Below are 18,161 nucleotides of genomic sequence, written 5' to 3'. Positions count from 1 at the left end.
TAAGTTGTGGAAAACGCAGTGATGGCAGTAAACGCACTGCTGAAAGGTATGCCAGCTGCTCGGCTGGGCACGCCATATCATGCCCCTATTGGGGGTTCATGCACGGGGCATGAGGGAGAGGGTGCTCATCCTTTGAGCTGCGCTGACAACTTTGGTGTCACCTGGCCCGTTTGACTGGAACATTCTGTAAAGCTTTTCTGTAAAGGCATATGATTCTCTTTAATGTCAGGCGTGTGTCAGGGCTGATCAACACAAACTTTCTGTTTGACCAGACAGTGGCCGTAAAAACTGTTGGTACAGTTAAGCCATACTTTAAAATGTATAACTGTCATCGGATCGCCTTACAGAATTTCAAAGTAACAGTTGTTGTATAGAGTATGTAAAGCATTGGGGTAATTTCGCAAAAGTTGCGGGTTTGATGCCAGGGAGCACACATACTAATATGATGTGCATTTTATAATACACAGTAAGGCATTTTGGAGAAAAGCGTCTGCAAAAATAAAATGGATACAATTTGAATGTTTATGAGAACAAACACATTTTACAATCAAAACTTTTAACAAAAGTGAATGTTTTTAAAAATTTTTACTGATATTTTCTGTGTATGTTTTATATTGTATTTAAAAAAAGTGTACACACTTGAACATCTACTAACCGTGGGACCAAACTCTTAAAAATAAAGGGGCTTAAAAGGTTCTTCACAGCCATGCCATAGAATAGCTATTTTTGGCTCTAACTTTTGTGAAACAGAAAGGTTCTTCGGAAGTCAAAGGTTATTTATTGAACCATTTGGACAAAAAAGGTTATTTTATGGCATCGTAAAGCATCTTTATTTTTGTGCATATGGTTACAAGTATCATTTGTGTTCAGATACCTATGATTTTACATCAGTCCAAAAAATCTATAGACCTCTTTGTAAGACGTAAACAACGCTGGTCCAGAAGAACTCTCTATTTCAGTTAAACATATAGCTTTAATATATATCTCTAAGATTTAATTAAATATGTAGGATGTTTCAAAATTAAATAAATAAAAATGAAACCGGAAGTGCTCCCCCGTCTTTACAGTTTGCAAAGTGGTCTATATATCAATATATGTGGTATATATTGTAAAATGTAAAAAAAAACTAAATGTAAAGTTTTTTTTAGTTTTTTTTTTAAATATGGTAAAAACTAACAGACATAGAATGCAAATCTGAAAAAAACATGTAAATCAAAATGTTGCACTTCGTTTTGCCCACAAGTTTCACAGCAGAAATCGTTTCACAGTTTTGCAATGTTATGTGACGCATGCTCACTTCAGAGGTGGGATAGGAAGTGGAAACTCTGTGGGTTGGGGATAAAGTGTGTTGAAAGGGTGGCAGAAACATTGTAGCTGTTACCACGGCATCTGCGTGCCAGTTTAATGTTGTTTGTGCGTGCAGTCACATGCTCAGCTTTAAGAGGAAATCCAGCTGTCTTGCAGGTCGAACGCATTAGGTTTACTACACGATGGAAATATGCCAAAAAACATATAGCTATTATTTGCCAGCAGCATAATCATGATAAGGACTGTTAAATAGCTGTTATAGATGGACTCTGTGAATATTGTATGTTCTGATTCTGGCGGAAGAAGAGATTGAAAAAGATTAAAATTGTCCATAAAAAAGCTGTGAGAGTTCTAGTAGCTACAGACGCCAGATATAATGACATTAACAGATCAGGAGACCTCATGTATGTCCACAGGGGCCAGTGTTGAACCCTCACAACCTTTGTGTCCGGAGACACAAAATGGGTCTTTTTACAACACTCCAGTGAGGAAACGGCTATGCCTCCTCCACCGGTTATCATAAAAGCGAAAACAGCCAACAAAAAGTTGATTGGTGTGTATGTTTGCATGTGTTACCTGGCTTACTGGGCCCGGAGGAAAATGTTTATATTATGTGGGCGCTAATGAGCAGGAGAAGTGCCGTCGTCAGGCTCTAGCTGTGAGGTCAATAAAAAAACTAGTGTCCAGCGCTAATCAGCTAAGGCAGGAAGAAAGGACAGAGCGGAAAGCAGTTGAGTCGTTTAATGAAGTAGAGGTGGCTTGAGAAAAAGCTGTTAAGAGGAGGAACCACAGGAGCCTTTACAAAGACCTCATCATAAATGCCGGAGCTATAGAGCGTAGACCATCTCTGGGCTGGTTAATGGACACGCAGGAATGTTTTGGCCGGAGATGAGGGGAGCGGGTCTGGTTTACTCTGTAATAAACAACCAATAATTTCCAATGTGGTAGCAATACAGACACACTGAATAGGAACAATGACAGACAGAGAAAGAGTGTATTGAAGGAAAGAGTAGGAGTGTTTTGGCGTTTGTGACTCTAGTTTTAACTGTCTAGATGATGTTGTGAACTGGTGGGTTTGGGAAATAAGAACTGGTTCTTTCTGTTTTTATTTGTGAAAGTACAAAAACATTCTGTTCAGTTATCAGTTCTTGAAGGTCTGCATTCTTTGAGCCATGCTTACTGAAAGTGTTTCGTGTAGCTACTTGCTACTAAACGTACAACCTAAGAAACGTTTTGTTGATTGCTTGCAGTTTGAATTTAATGTGATATTAGATCACGTGATGTCACACAAACATTTGAAATGAATGATACTTTTTAAAGAATTGGTCGCAAGACACAAAATCAGTCTTATATCTGATATATCAGATTTAAACTGGTTGTTCGTATGACAAAGGAAGAAGCGAAATTTCATTAAAAATGACTAGTAGATTGTTTAGATAGGAGTTAGTGAGGGATGTGTCTTTGTATAATCTTTAAAGATCCAGAATCAATTTATTTAATTTTCATCCCTTACATTTTTTTGTATAGTTGTGAATCTATGCTTTAGTTTCAAAATATATTTGTTTTATATTTTAGTCTATTTCAAGTCTCACGTTAAGGCTGTTGTTGGTGTGGTGGAGGTCATAGACAGTCCGACCAGCTTTCTGAAGAGTGATTGATGATAGAAAACCAGTCATCGGTTGCACAACCTAGACACGCAACTCTTACTCCATTAGCAAAGAAAACAGGGATCCAATTTCCGCATTAAAACCAAAGTGCTTTTGAGTTACGCATTGCTTTTAATTAACAAAGTTGATAAAAGCCAGATCTGCTTATATGAATTGAAAACAATAATTAATACTTGAGCTCATTTTCAGGAAATGTTCAACTTTGTCTATTAAATAAGCTGTTATGAAGCGTGAGTAAGACTAAATTAAACAACATTCGAAATTGTCACTAATGTTTGAATAAGGTATTTGCTCAGCGGGGAGTGGTGACATGTTTGGTCTTGTGGGTGTTGCTTCTAGGCCCGCAATCACAATAATGTGTTTGAAGAGAGGTGCTGACACACCTTCACAAACAGGTGTTGTCACGTCGTGCCCGGTGGCTCATTTTATGCTCTGCCGGACGTGACCCTGGCGACCTGGCTTTCATTGAACCCTCATCAGACCCTACACCTGGTGCGGAACAAAGACTACTTTGGACACTTGAGAAAGGTCTTTCAGGTGTCCTTCATTGTAAGGAAAAAATGCATACCTTAATGACAGAAAGGACCCTGCTAATGGGAAATGACTTTAGGTTACAAAGTGTGGTAAAGTTTGAATGAATATAATGAAAGATAAATATTTTAATATACCGTATCGTGTCCCATGGTTTGTGTGTGTGAAAAGGCTATTTAAAAAAAACATTGCAATAGCAACATCTGGGTGGCCTATTGCAATATACTGTAAATAAAAAGGTGGAAGGAGTTTTTGCATTTATTTGCTCTTCTTATTTCATCCCTGTGAAAATGATTGTTTCAGGCTACAAACCGAGAGAATAAACAGTCTGACACGAACTAAAAATAAAACCGTTTAACCACAAAGTGTTCTCACCCTCTAAACACTTCCTCACGGTATCATGAGATACGAAGGAGATGCCAGTTATAACTGCTACTGTTTTGTGTCGAGGTCCACATGACCTCCCGATAAATGCGGCCATTCTTTAGCTTTCACAATGACGGAAAAGCGCTTGCTTTACTGCACACTGGGTTTTAATGCCTCATAGGGTTTGGTCTGGCGTGACCTCTCTTCTGGTTTCATTGTGTTGCATAAATGCTTAACAGTTAAGAGATCATCTTTTGTGAAGAGGTGAGTAATCAGTTTAGAAGGCATTAATGAATTACCATGAGCAGATTACACATTAAGTCATTTGTCAACATGTTACAGAAGTTGAAACAGAGATTGAATACATTAGTGTTTAAAGAGATGGTTCCCCCCAAATTAAAATTCTGCCATAATTTAATTGCACAAAAAAAAAATGTATTTGAAGAAAGGCGTCACCCACATTCAGTACCCACCCATTGTTTGGTTAACAACATTCTCCAAAATATCTTATTTTGTGTTCTGCGGAAATTACCTGAAGGTGAATAAACGATGACAGAATTTTTAAATATGCAAAAATGTTACAAACGCTGTTCACACATATTACTAATATATTTGGACAGTGTAATCCAAGTCATGGACAAATTACTTTTATAAATTCTTTGACAAAAATAGAAAATAGTCTATAAATTTGTTTCTAATATCATACTGAAGACTTGAATCGCAGGTAAAAAACAAACAGACTTTGCAATTTGGTTCTTCAAATGACTCTTGTGAACTGATTCTATTAAATGAACTATTCAAAAAGACTCACAATCCTAAGACGTTAGTTCTCAAAACCTTTTTTTTCTTATTTTTTGGTTTAATTATATTGTCTTATTGTTTAAAATTTTGGCTAGTTTCTGTTACTTATAAAAACAAGTTGAGATTTATTAACTTAGCTGAGTTTGTGTTACCATGACTCACTGATCATTTTTACAATACTGATTGGTTGCTTGTACAACATATGTTACAGCCACACTCATTTGTACAGTAGGATAAATTACACTTTTAAACGTTACCTAACTAAAAAGTATAGGCGTATGGTTTTCATTTAATAGTATTTGTGTTTCGCTATAACGTCTTTGAAAGTAAAAATAGAACCTTAAAGGAAATAGAATCTTTAATTTGAATTGGAACCATACTTGTTAAATTCCCCACAATACCTCGCGCCCTAATCTTCCTGTCGGGGTGTCATTTGACCCATCAATTAGGGGTCAAACCTTTGACTAAAAGCTCCCGGTCCACCCATAACCACACACGGTAATTCTCTCCTCTTTATCCCTCACCGTAATTATATCCTGTTATAAAAATTCCGCAGTGTTCTGCTTGAGCCTGAAAGATCAACACAGACGGTTTGAAGGGGCGGTTAAAAAGGTTACTCCCGAGGAGGGGGAAGCCTGACACCTGATAAGGAAGAGATGCTGGGGGCGCAGGGGTGCTTTGAACCTTTTGATCTTTGTAGGAGGTAAATGGTTTTGCACTTGATGACTGCAACACTCGAAACAGGATGCGACAGTTGGGTCTTCTATTTTGTGCCAAACACTTTTACTGGATGTGTTTGTTTGTTTGTTGCATGTAGTATTGGAAGTTTGATACGCATTCCACTAATATTTCTTATCACTTTTACTGTCTTTGTGTAGCAGAGCTATGAATGCATTCAAAGCAAATTATGCAAGAATTACCTTCTATCAAGTGTAGAACAATGAGAAAGTGAGGAAGAAAGAGAGAGAGAGAGAGAGAGAGAGAGAGAGCAGTAGAGAGCAAGTGTGTTTAAATATTGATGAGTTTAAAACAGCCACTCTATTCTTGTTAAACCGTTCAGATCTTTTTCTTTCAGTGTTTCACAAAGGCATTCAAATCTTCTGTTCCAAGCACAGGGATAAAAACCTTTGTCCTGTAAAGCTCACTGAAAGCAGCTGTAGTTTGGCTGTTTTATTTGACAACATTCTGTATTTTGGGCCGCAAACGTAGGTTGCCTGTAAAATAACATGTCTTTTTTTCTCACGCCTCAGGTTCCCAAAGATTTAAGTTTTCTACAAATACCTTATTGTTTTTTTTTTCATAGTTTAAGAGATTTGATGATGGTCTCTGTTGTGTTTCAGTTGGTTTTCAACTTAGTCTCAGATGTTTCTACTAATATTGCTTAGGAGAGATGATAAAAATATATGAGACAATTGTTAAATACATCAAAAATATGAAACGATGTTTGATTGAAGACTTGAAATCCAAGGTCAGTTTGTAACATTGTTAAGATCTCTTAAGAAACTAGTGAAGACATTTGTGAGATTTCTGGGTAATTTTTGGATAGCTATCCGAGACACAGGAGAGTTTCCTTTCGCTCTCCTTTTAATCTCATTGATATGTCTGAAAAATATTTGAGATATTAGATCTCACAATGAGAAGGTTAATATTTACACAATTATATTTTTGTCTTTAGGACCATCAAATGAAAACCTTTTAAGACAATAACAAACATTTCAATCAAGTGTTCAAAACATTTTGACCAGTTGTGTATTATTTTATTATTTCTTAAAATGATCATAAAACATGCCTTGCTTTCTTGCAAAACATTAATTCTCAAATTTTGTTTCAACCTTGTTACTACATTCTTACTACATAAGCAGCTCAACAGTCTTGTAGTTTGGTTTTGACGCTAACCCTGCAGGTGTGACCTGGTGTGGGAGAGCAGTCATATCGTCGTAGGAAGATCTCTAAACCAGAGTTCAGGATGTGGTCTGTGAGCTGTGGGTGACAGAAGGGTTGAAACTCACATGACACCACAGCAAAATTCATGACACCATGTGGCTGCTGCCAGTCACTGCTCCGGTGGGAGCCATTTACTTCCTTTCATGCTAAATTCCTCTTGGCCGAAACGGTCTCTCATTACCGCCCATGTTACGTGTGGCTCCTATGTCTAAAAATGGAAGTTTACTCCTAAAACGTTGACTAGAATAACAGTTCGGTGCAGAAATACAACGTTTGTCACCGCCGAACTTAACATTGTGCTCAAAACAGGATTAGCAAATCCCTAATCGCAATTTTATCTGCTTTGTTGTAGCATATGATGGTTAAAGTAAAGTAAAAACTACTAAATTTCCTTTACACCTTCAGCAGACGCTTTCAAATGAAGTAGCTAATGCAATCCTTGCACTAACATATTCAAAAGAATCAATATTAGCATTCTTGCTAAAAACTCTTTACACGGCAGCTAACTTGCTGAACGTGGGTGTGACTCTACACACATGCCAAAAGGTTCTCCAGGGCCCCCTGCACTGAATGACACATAAGGGCCCATGTTTTATTTATCTCATCTGAGTCGCCGCACAGTAAAAACACTTTTGAATTTTTAACGCGATAGAGTAACGCGGTTGGGGAGCCTGACGTGTTTCTCACAGTGTGAAGCAGTGTTGGGCGCACCTGAGCTGGCAGGAGGTGATTTGCTAGTCTCACGTCCTGAGATGAGATACCACGTTAAGATTCACGGATGAGTTCAGTGCTGAAGGATGGACGATGATGTCTTCCTGAAGTTGTCTTCCTGACACCAGGCATGTTGTAGTATTGAACCACTCTGTAAAGTACAGGACAATCCATTTGTTTTGAACAAATTATGAAAATTAAGTCCAAAAATGCGATTATAAGATATCTGTTTTATAACTAAAATGTCACTTGCTAATCAGTTACTAGACAGATCTTTTTATATAGCTTCTGTCCAGTCATATGTGTGATACGTCAGGTAAAAACATCTTCCTCAGTGGAAAATTGTGTAAACCTTGACAAAATGATTTTTACTTGCACTCGATCATGTGTTTACAGAATAATGCATTTCAGAGCTGAAAGGAGGCTGAAAAACTGAATACCGAACACTCGGTCGGACAGCCAGAGCCTGAACATAATTGCCAAAAATAGTTCATTTAAGTTTAGATCAGCATGAAGAATGAGTAAACAGAGCATTTTAAATGAATCTATGAATATAGTTGGAGTCACATTGCACATTAATATTGTAACATGTTAATGAATATTGACGGTTTCTCTCTGACATCATAGGGAATGGAGCTGCATATGAACAGGTTCACCTAATTATTCTCTCATCCACTCCATTTTAGATTAAATGATCCCATACTGTAAGATTTTATGAGTCCCTTCATGACTTCTTCATTCCACTTGTTATGATGTCATACTTCATAACATACACTGAGCTCCCACCACTTATAAAAACACATTCATAATTTACTTCTATATTAAAAATGTATCAATGTAAGATTTCCTTCTGTCTTACTAATTTCACCAGAATGACATGATGACTTTTATGTGTTTTGGTGCCAGGGTGTTATTTTTCGCCCGCTTTTTTGGTCTCGAGCTTTGTGTTACTGTGTATTCCTGAACGTTGCGGGTTTCACACATTCCCACACTCTAAAACATGTGAGATTAGGACGAGGGTGTGAGGTTTTATTCTTGGTCTTAGCTGAGTGTTCCTGTCAGCGGTCTGACTGGAGGTTTTTAAAGCATCAGCCACCTCATGCCTGCCCATAACTTCACTTTCACGTGTGAATTCTGCTAGAGAGGCAGAAACCATGCAGGCCAACCCAGAATGTGTAATGATGAATGTTGAGCTTTGTCACAAAGTTTAGCTAACACCATTGGTGTAATTTTATATAAGAAGCCTTGTTGTCCTGCTCTTCTTGCACTGCCAATTCAAAATTGAACTGGGGCAGTTAGACATTTTAATTTAAAGATCCATTGTACGAAAATTAGCGGCACCTAGGGGTAAGGTTGCAAATTACAACCAATGGCTCACTCCATCCCACCCTTTTAAGCACTACGGCCTGTGACACAGGACAAAGATGTCGTCACATTTTTACTCTTTTACAGAGGAAATCAATTATTTACAAATCGCTTTTTTCAGAGCAGTTTGTCCGCTTAGGGCTTCTGTAGAAACAAATGGTTAATTCCATGTAAGCGGACCAGCGGTGTATGCAGATAGAAACAGCTCAATCTATAAGGTTATTAAAACACAACGCTTCATTATGTAAGGTCTTTATTCACCTCTGATACAGTTATGTATATTATATTGCATTTCTGTAAATAGATCCTCCAAAAAATGAAAAACTGCACCTTTAGGGGACTATAATTTAAATGTGATGTAGTTCATGTTCATGCTATTAGTGTATTTTTTATAATATATTTGTTTTCAATATAAAATAAGCATTACATACTGCACTTTTATTTAGTAGCCAATGCCACATATAGAAAGTTTTTTGACTGCACTTTATTGCCCGCCTTCATTTATGAAATAATAATGCTCAAAACGTCCAGTATGTGCAACTGCGTAAGACTTGTCACGTCATCTAGCAAAAATCCACCAAGACGATCCCAGATGATTCAACTCTCCTGCCATCAGCACATCATATTCAAACTCCACGACTCACGATTCAAAATAAAGCATGACAACCGGAAAGCAGCGAGATGCTAAAAGGAGCAAACAGAGTGGGCGATGGAAGAAATGCCCCACTTAGAGAGAAATCTGAGATACGCACAGAGACTTCCTTCAGATACGTAAAACAGCGGAAAAAAGTGAAGCGATGGAACGGGAAGGAAAGGGGGGTTGACTGATTCATCCGGGTTCATAGGCAATTTATTTTGGTTCGCTGGAGTAACACACTCTCGTGGGGGAAGATGAGGGGAGAGAGAATATAATACAGGCCAGATATGGCTGATGACGTCAAAGCGAAAGCTAACCGGATTCTCCATTTTGAAACAAACTGGGATAAAATAAAGTGAGGTGGATATAGATTTTGACAGGTAAAGAGCCCTTAGGAAACTCCCTACCACATCGGGGTGTTATATTCGTATTTCCATTAAAAATGAAAGTCACCAATGAGGTTTTTATACTCTAACATAATATCAGACAGTAAGTATGCAGCATAAGAGATTTTAATATGATTTATTTTCAAAATTAGGATTTTTTTCTCTGCTTAATATGAATCTTTTTTAGGTTGTAAACCTTATGTGCATACTTTTAAGACAATAAATAAAATATGTGATATATTGACCAGAGGTCAAAGTTCAAATCACCTGGGATTCCTGTGCACTAAACTCGAGCTTTTCTCATTTATAAACATCTCGCTGTTTACTTGTAACAGCTTGAAGTGATTGGCGGCTGTGAATCTTCACAAGTTTTGATCTTTTTGGAGAGACTTTGGGAGGGTTATGAAATCCAGCCAGCCCACCGCCCGTTGATAAACACTAGGAGGGATTCTCAGCAGTTATGCAAGATATTAGTCAGCCTGGCATGATTCACATTCGTTTGTTCTCTTTTTCTCTCTTCACACTCCTCTGTTCTAATTTTTCTGCGGTTTTTGTACGAGACGGAGAGGGGTGTTGACCTCTTTTTCAAAGGCGTATGTATGCCATTCCCGGTTATTGGAGTATGGACCGGTCAGTGCCTGCTTAGCAAGAGTGAATAGTGGCATGGTTTATGGTCTTCCTATGAACCTTTCTGATATACTTGACAGTTGTTTTCAATTAACGAGTGGTTTAAAATCATTTTTCGGGGGCACAGTGAATGTGTCTGTGACTTTTGCACGGTACTATAATAATGATAATGATAATATTAACAATATAAAAATATATATAAATAATTATTAATTAATCATTTTATTTGGAATAAATGCATGAATTTATCCATCCATCCATCCATTTTCTACCGCTTATCCGAACTACCTCGGGTCACGGGGAGCCTGCGCCTATCTCAGGAGTCATCGGGCATCAAGGCAGGATACACCCTGGATGGAGTGCCAACCCATCGCAGGGCACACACACTCACTCATTCACTCATTCACTCATTCACTCATTCACTCATTCACTCATTCACTCATTCACTCACGCACTCATTCACTCATTCACTCACGCACTCACACCCTACGGACAATTTTTCCAGAGATGCCAATCAACCTACCATGCACGTCTTTGGACCAGGGGAGGAAACCGGAGGAAACCCCCGAGGCACGGGGAGAACATGCAAACTCCACACACACAAGTTGGAAGCGGGAATCGAACCCCCAATCCTGGAGGTGTGAGGCCAACGTGCTAACCACTAAGCCACCGTGCCCCCCCCATGAATTTGTAATAATAATAAAAATATTTAATAGTAATAATAATATTATTATAATTATTACTACTACTACTGCTACTACTACTACTACTACTAATGTTATGTAATGTATTGTATTGTATTATAAGAATATATGAAAATATCTATTATTATATTTTTATTTGTATTACATTTATTTGAGTAAAAAAATAAACAATACTAAAAAATATTATTATAATGTAATGTTTTTGTATAATAATAACTATAACAATGACATTAATAATAATAATATATAAATTAAATAAATATATACATAATTATCATTTTTTTCAGATTAAATGTATTCATTTATTATAAAAAGTTACTATTATACAATAATATTACGTATTTTAGTTTTTTTTAGGTTAACGATACATGTATAGTTAAAAATTGCTACTGAACTGTGCCACCAATTGATACCCAATGCAGCATCTCAGTCCTAAAGCAATTGGGATCCATTGCTGTATGACATCATCAGTATTTGTTTCATTAATTCAAAACTCCTCCTAATCGATTCTTTCTCTGCTCAGTGACTGTAGTTGTTGCTCCTCTGTCAGTCACTGCTAGGGCTCATTTACCAATAGTATGACCTACTTCCATATTTCTTGTTGGAATTAAATCTTTGTATGTACCTGATTGGCACTTGACACATAACATTCCATCCTCGTCCACCACCCACTATACCACACAGCAGTTATTCTGTATCATATTGGTGCAGATGTTTTGACAAAGCATGGCACATTATCCGTCGTTTCTGTGATGCAGAATTTTCTTTGTTATCAGCCTCGGTTCTGATGACTAGAGCATAAGAAATCAGACAGCACCCTTTACTTTGCCCTGAATCGATTACATCATCATGCTTACGTCAAACCGAGCTGCTGCACTGGTATGCGCTACACTCCAATTTCAAAGCGATGATGGTTTTATCCACTTTTCACTAAAATTAAACCCACACTCTGAACTGTGCATATCATCCGTGCAAACCACTTTGTGACTTTTGTGGAGTCTCCGCAGGTTCCATGTGCTACAGTATGTCATAGCCAGCAGAATTTATGTACTGCGGTGCCTTTGCAATGACATCACAAGCGAACTCCTCTTCCTCATCACAGATGAAGATTGGGGTTGTGGACGGACGGAGCGCTGCTTGTCCTCTAATGCCCTCCTGCATCTCACTGGTGCTCGGTTTTCGATGCCCTCCAGTTCATGATGGGAATAGAATAGAGAGGAAATTATGAATGAATCAGCAGCCATTCTTAATCTCATCACTCTCTTGCTCTACCAACCTCCTCCCACCCTAACATTTGTCAGAAAGAACGCTCTGCGGGCTGTTGCCGTGCAGATTATGGGCTGTAATCCTCAGGCAGGGCGAATATGAATGACAGTACACAGTATACCCCCCACGCACACATAAAAAAGGAGGATGATTCAAGGGTCAGCAAGGTGACAAAATCCATTAATACCCCCAGCATTGTTTTCTCTCCCCATTTTTGGTGTTTCATTAGAGAGGAGAGCACAGCCGCAGTGTGGAGGGTGACTGAAAAAAGGAAATAGCCAGTCAGGAGCGGCATGGGGAGGGGGTTCGGTTCATACCGCAGCGTGTTACAGTATAAGAGAGAAGGTGGCTTTGTGAATGGAAAGATGTATGGGAGTATGTCCAGGGTTGCATTGAGTGCATTAAAAATGGCTTTTAAACTCCTGAATTTGTATAGTATCTGAAATATTCATTGTACTTTAAGATAAATGCTTGTTTTAATATTGTATTTCATATACCTTTCCAAAAATACAATGCTTTTAATATTACGTCCGCCATTTAAGCTACAAAAATAATTGACATAAATGGATATTTCATATAAATTTTCATGTTGGAAAGGCACCTGTTATCGAAATGCATTATCAAAGCATTGCACTAATGAAATTCCATTGTTCTGTGTCGCTTTCTTTCTTTCTTTATTTCGTCCCTTCTTTCCTATTTTCCTTTTTCTTTCTTTCTAATTTGGAATTCCAAACCAATTCCAACTCATGAATTAGTTTGATAGTCCACCCAAATATTTTCATTCTGTCATCATTTACTCACCCTCTTATCATTTCAAACATTTATGACTTTCTTTAATCCGCAGAACACAAAACAAATTATTTTGAAGAAAGTTGGTAACGGAACAGAACTGGCCCCCATTCACTTCTATTGAATGCTCGCAAAACCAATGCAAGTGAATGTGGGCCAGTTAACAACATTCTTCAAAATATCATCTTTTGTGTTCTGCGGAAGAAAGAAATATTCCCAAAGTCTGAAAAGATATTAGCATTGAGTGCGGCGCTATCAAAGGAACAAGGAATGAATGAAAATTTTGGGGTTCAAATACTGACATAAAGAAAGCGAGGGCACAAAGAGAAAAGACAACAAAGAGATGAAATAGAGAACGAAAGAGAAGACACCTTTGAGTTTAGAGCTCCAGTCCCGAAAGGACCCCACGAATATTAAAGGAACAATTCATTTTGTTGAAGCCTCTTCCGGAATTACATCAGTATTCTTTCATACAATTAAATTCACTTGAAAATCACTTTTATTTTTTATAAAAAATGATATACAATGTAATAAAAATGACCCTACTTTGTAGAGCCCCCTAGTGGATTGTACCTGTATGTGCCAGCTCACATTGCCCTAGTTATAGTAACCAACTGGGGTAGTGTTATCATTACCCATTTAACACATAGATTAAGACAGATAAAGAAACATAAAACTAATTGTATCATTTAAATTTTGTGAGATCTGGAGCAACATCTAAGACTCTTGGCTCATGCATGTTATGTATGTTATCCGTGCAGATGATGGACCCATCACGCTTTATACATTCATGCTGAGGTGACAAAGTGTATTTTGCTCTGGGGTGTGCAGGCCGATGTGACATATTCCCCCATCACTAAGCATACTGCTACACATTTCCAAAAAAGGCAAACCGTCATGTTATCTAACCCAGATGTGATCAAACACAGATGTATTGGAATCTGTTGCGTTTCTGAGAAATCGTAGAGAGAGTCAAATTGTGTATTCAAGCAATATAAATGCGTCTGTGTACTGATTCACAATGTACAATGTTTTCCTTCTGTCATGTTGAACAAATGCATTGTTATTTTCATAAGGCAACACAAAGCAATATAGAAATCTGTGCTGTTTTTCTGGTGGCAGGAATGACATCATCCCTCACTAATCCTGCTTCCACTCAGCATGTCATTACGAGCTAGTGGGCAGGATGGTATCAATTGATCGGCCACTGCGACCACTCCATGTCATTATCGACTGTCCATTCTGTGTCCACAGGAAGCTAATTGGCCTGGTTCGGTTCAGTAGACATGTGATCATTATCCTGTCCGACAGATAACTGTACAATAAAAGATTGAGACCCTTTGTTTTGTATTAGAGGTATTGGCTGGGCCTTTTAACTGGCGGAGCATAGTGCTAGCAACGTCAAGGTTGTGGGTTCAGATTAAAAAGATGCATTTTTAGGTGCTCTGGATGTATGAGTGTCTGCATAATGCATTTATGTATTCACAAATGATAATAATATTAGTTCAAATGTTAAGAGCTGCATTTTATGTAAAAAATTACATTGTTAAATGTTGCAATTTGTGGAAACTGAAGTTGCAAGAATGTAAAGGAATGTTAGTTAGCAAGCGTGTTGAACACATGTTCACCAGCTCTTACAGTCAGGAGCATTATTTTTCTTTGGCCTTTCTCCTTTTGGATCATTTCATTCATTACTGTCTGCAGTGTGACTTCATTCATATGTTACCATGGAAATGCCCGATGATGTCAGGAGTTTAGGGGATCGCCGTGGCGCATTAAGATGACGCATGGCGCCATCTGCTGGACAGAGTGAGGTACATTTGATTGGAAAGATCGCATGAAGGACATTTAAAGTTCGTTACAAAAACCAGCAAAGCAAAACAGATACAAAAGAATAGAATATAAAAGAAAATTAATAATTTTTAGTCCATAAAATAAATTTATCTTCAGTAAGTTCTAAACGTAGGATTTCAGATATTATGACTGTTTCTAAACACCATTCCTATAGTTTCAAAACATCAGTTGACAGGATGAGTTGGAGGCTTTTATTATCTTAAAAATATTATTAAAGTAATATTAGACAGATATTTTAATAACAATTGCTTGTTTTTTGCATGACATCAATCCGGGTCTTTGACAACATAGCCTCAAACTCGCAGTTAAGACAGTTCACCCAAAAATGAAAGTCTGACTTCATTTACTCACCTTCAAGTTGCTCCAAATCTGTATACATTTCTTTGTTCTGCTGAAAACAGAGAAGGATATTTCGAAGAACGCTTGTACCAAACAGGACACCATGCAAAACCATAGTCGAAAAAAAATCTTCATATATTTTTTGCTCTGTTGAACACAAAAGCAGATATTTTGAAAAATGTCGTAAAGTAAACCGTTCTGGGGCACTTTTGACTACCATTGTAATTGATCCTACTATGGTAGTCAATTGGTTTCAAGCATTCTTCCAAATATCTTTCCCTGCTCATCAGATTAAGTGTATGCAGATTTGGAACAGCTCACTGGTGTGTAAATGGTGACATAAGGTTTAATTTTGCGTGAACTTTCCCTTTAAATGCAATTATAAAACTCCACAAAAAACTGTGGCATTCCAAAGTAATGGGTCAAGCCAATTACTCAACACTCACTTCAAAGTGTGAGCGCTTTTTATTATGCTTCTTCCAAAACAACACAGGGAAACAATCCTGACAAATAAGTGGTCCAAATTTAACCCAGAGAAACCTCACAGTGCTTAATTACACGCAGGCTGATATAATTTGGTTATATATTTTATACAGTTGTGTTTCATAAAAAAAGTTCATTTTAGTACACATTAACAAACTGTGTATTTACACTGTATGTCATGTAGCTTCCTGTTGGGTATGTGCTGCTTTACACTCCTGAATTTTCAATGCAAATGGCTGAACAAACTGTATAAATGTCACCGTTACAGTGGATTTTAACTGATGTAAATGGCAGAATATATTGTAAAAGACATCTTAATGTCAGTCAGTCATGTGAAGTTCATGTGATTCAGCGTACATCTAATTCACATTTTCTGTGCAGAAGCGTCAAAGACGAATGACTATATGTCTGTCTGACTATATATATCATCACTGAGCTCTTATCTATTCAATTTGTGGTATGTGACTGCCATGTGAAATTGTAAATTGATTTTACTCACTCATTCTCGGTTTTTGAGATGAATGAGATAATCATTATTTTAAACCACACTTTATTTAGATAATTTGACCAAACTGTTCTGGGGCACCATTGATTTACACAGCAGGAAACTAAACTACTATGGTAGTCAATGGTGCCCCAGAACTGTTTGGTTTCCTACATTATTCTAATTTTGTTTTTTAGTGTTTAACTGATCCAAAAATATTTATACAGACTTGAAACAACATAAGAGTGACAGAATTTAAGTTTTTGGGTGAACTATCCCTTTAATGTTTATGGATACAGAAGGTGGGCCACTTATGGACTGCCTTAGCTTTTTGTTGATACAGTGTATTTGTTTCATCAGGTTTTGACATTGTTTGCAAATTTTGTCATTGATTATAAAATTAGCTGTTTTAATAAGTTGATTGATAATATGCATTTTTAATTATTAAAATGGTATCGAACTAAAAACTTTTGAGATGTGTCAAAATGGCAGTAACTATAAATAAAAAATGTCATTATATTCTGTGTTAAGTGGGCACTTTGTGTTGGCACTAGCATCTGTTATTATATTTAAAAAATGTTTTAGGCCATCTGAATCTGGATGAACTTTATGATCTGCATCCATTATTTGTTATTTTAACCTTCTGAATGTCCTTTCTGCTGGACAATTCACCTTGACTACAATCACTAATAAACATCATTCAAAGGAAGGCATTTATTGTGAGAGTTACACTAAATGCAGATTTTTTTTATTTGTATATATCACAGATTATATATAAACAAAATATATTCAGCACAACTACATGAACAGTATATAAAAAGTGGTACAAAAATGTAAAAAGTTAAAAACTTTTAAAGCAAACCTTCCTGGCACATTTAACATGTTACTATGAGAATTAAAGCTGAAGTAAACAAGGGAGAGAATGATAAACATGATTTTTTTTTTAATAGACATAAAAACAGACAGTTATTGGTGGGCATGTTTTGAGGATCCAGGAATGTTTGCTACTCTTTGACTGGGATTCACATCTGCTTTTAAAAAAATGTGGATAGGTTCTGTATATAAAATGAATTATGTGATCATTCAAATGGTAATTCGTTTTTTTATGTTAGTAGATTTTGACATCCTCCAAAAATATTTTTTTTTATACGTGTCTTTTTTTTCCCCCTTTGCCCTTTACTTTGCAATAATTAACGGCCTTAAGACTCACAACATCATGGAACTTTGAAATAAAAAAAAAGTTCAGTATTTGGACATCAGTCCAGCTGGTCGGCGTAGGGGGTTTGTAACCACAGGTGACAAAATGCATGAAATGCAGAAAACACAAACAGTAAAATTCCAGGCTAGAAGTCACTCAAATCAAATCTCAGCATCTATCTGGCCCTTTATTTCAACATAAGACCCTATAGTGCATATGCAATAGCCAATAATAGTCCACACATATTCCTTATTTTCCAGACAACCAGTTCTGTCCATTGTTAATGGTCTATAGAGCAGATCATGTTATTGACAGCTGACAAAGTTATCAACAACGTTAGACTGCTTTCACCTATATCGACATTGTGATGCTCTAAAAGAATGTAATTTGTTCTGTTTTATGAGTTCTTGATTGTAACGACTAGTTGTATTTCATTGGGATGGGATTGGTTTGGTTGATTAAGTAGTGCGATAACACGGGTCACAGGGAGATCAATTGAACCTTTCACATATATCAACAGAAAACGCAAAGCCAAAATGTCAAGACTCTATAATGGAAGCAGCCCCGAGGGATCTTACACACTGAAATCAATTACAACGGTAACAGACATGACAGGGAACCAGCATTTGAAGCACATAATCGTGCTGACATAATGGAAAACTACACTTCATGTAATGATGATTTAGCAAAATAACAATTTT

The sequence above is a fragment of the Triplophysa dalaica genome, chromosome 24 (genome assembly GCF_015846415.1).
Source record: "Triplophysa dalaica isolate WHDGS20190420 chromosome 24, ASM1584641v1, whole genome shotgun sequence".
Lineage (NCBI taxonomy): Eukaryota > Metazoa > Chordata > Actinopteri > Cypriniformes > Nemacheilidae > Triplophysa > Triplophysa dalaica.
This window is presented reverse-complemented; position numbering follows the sequence as displayed.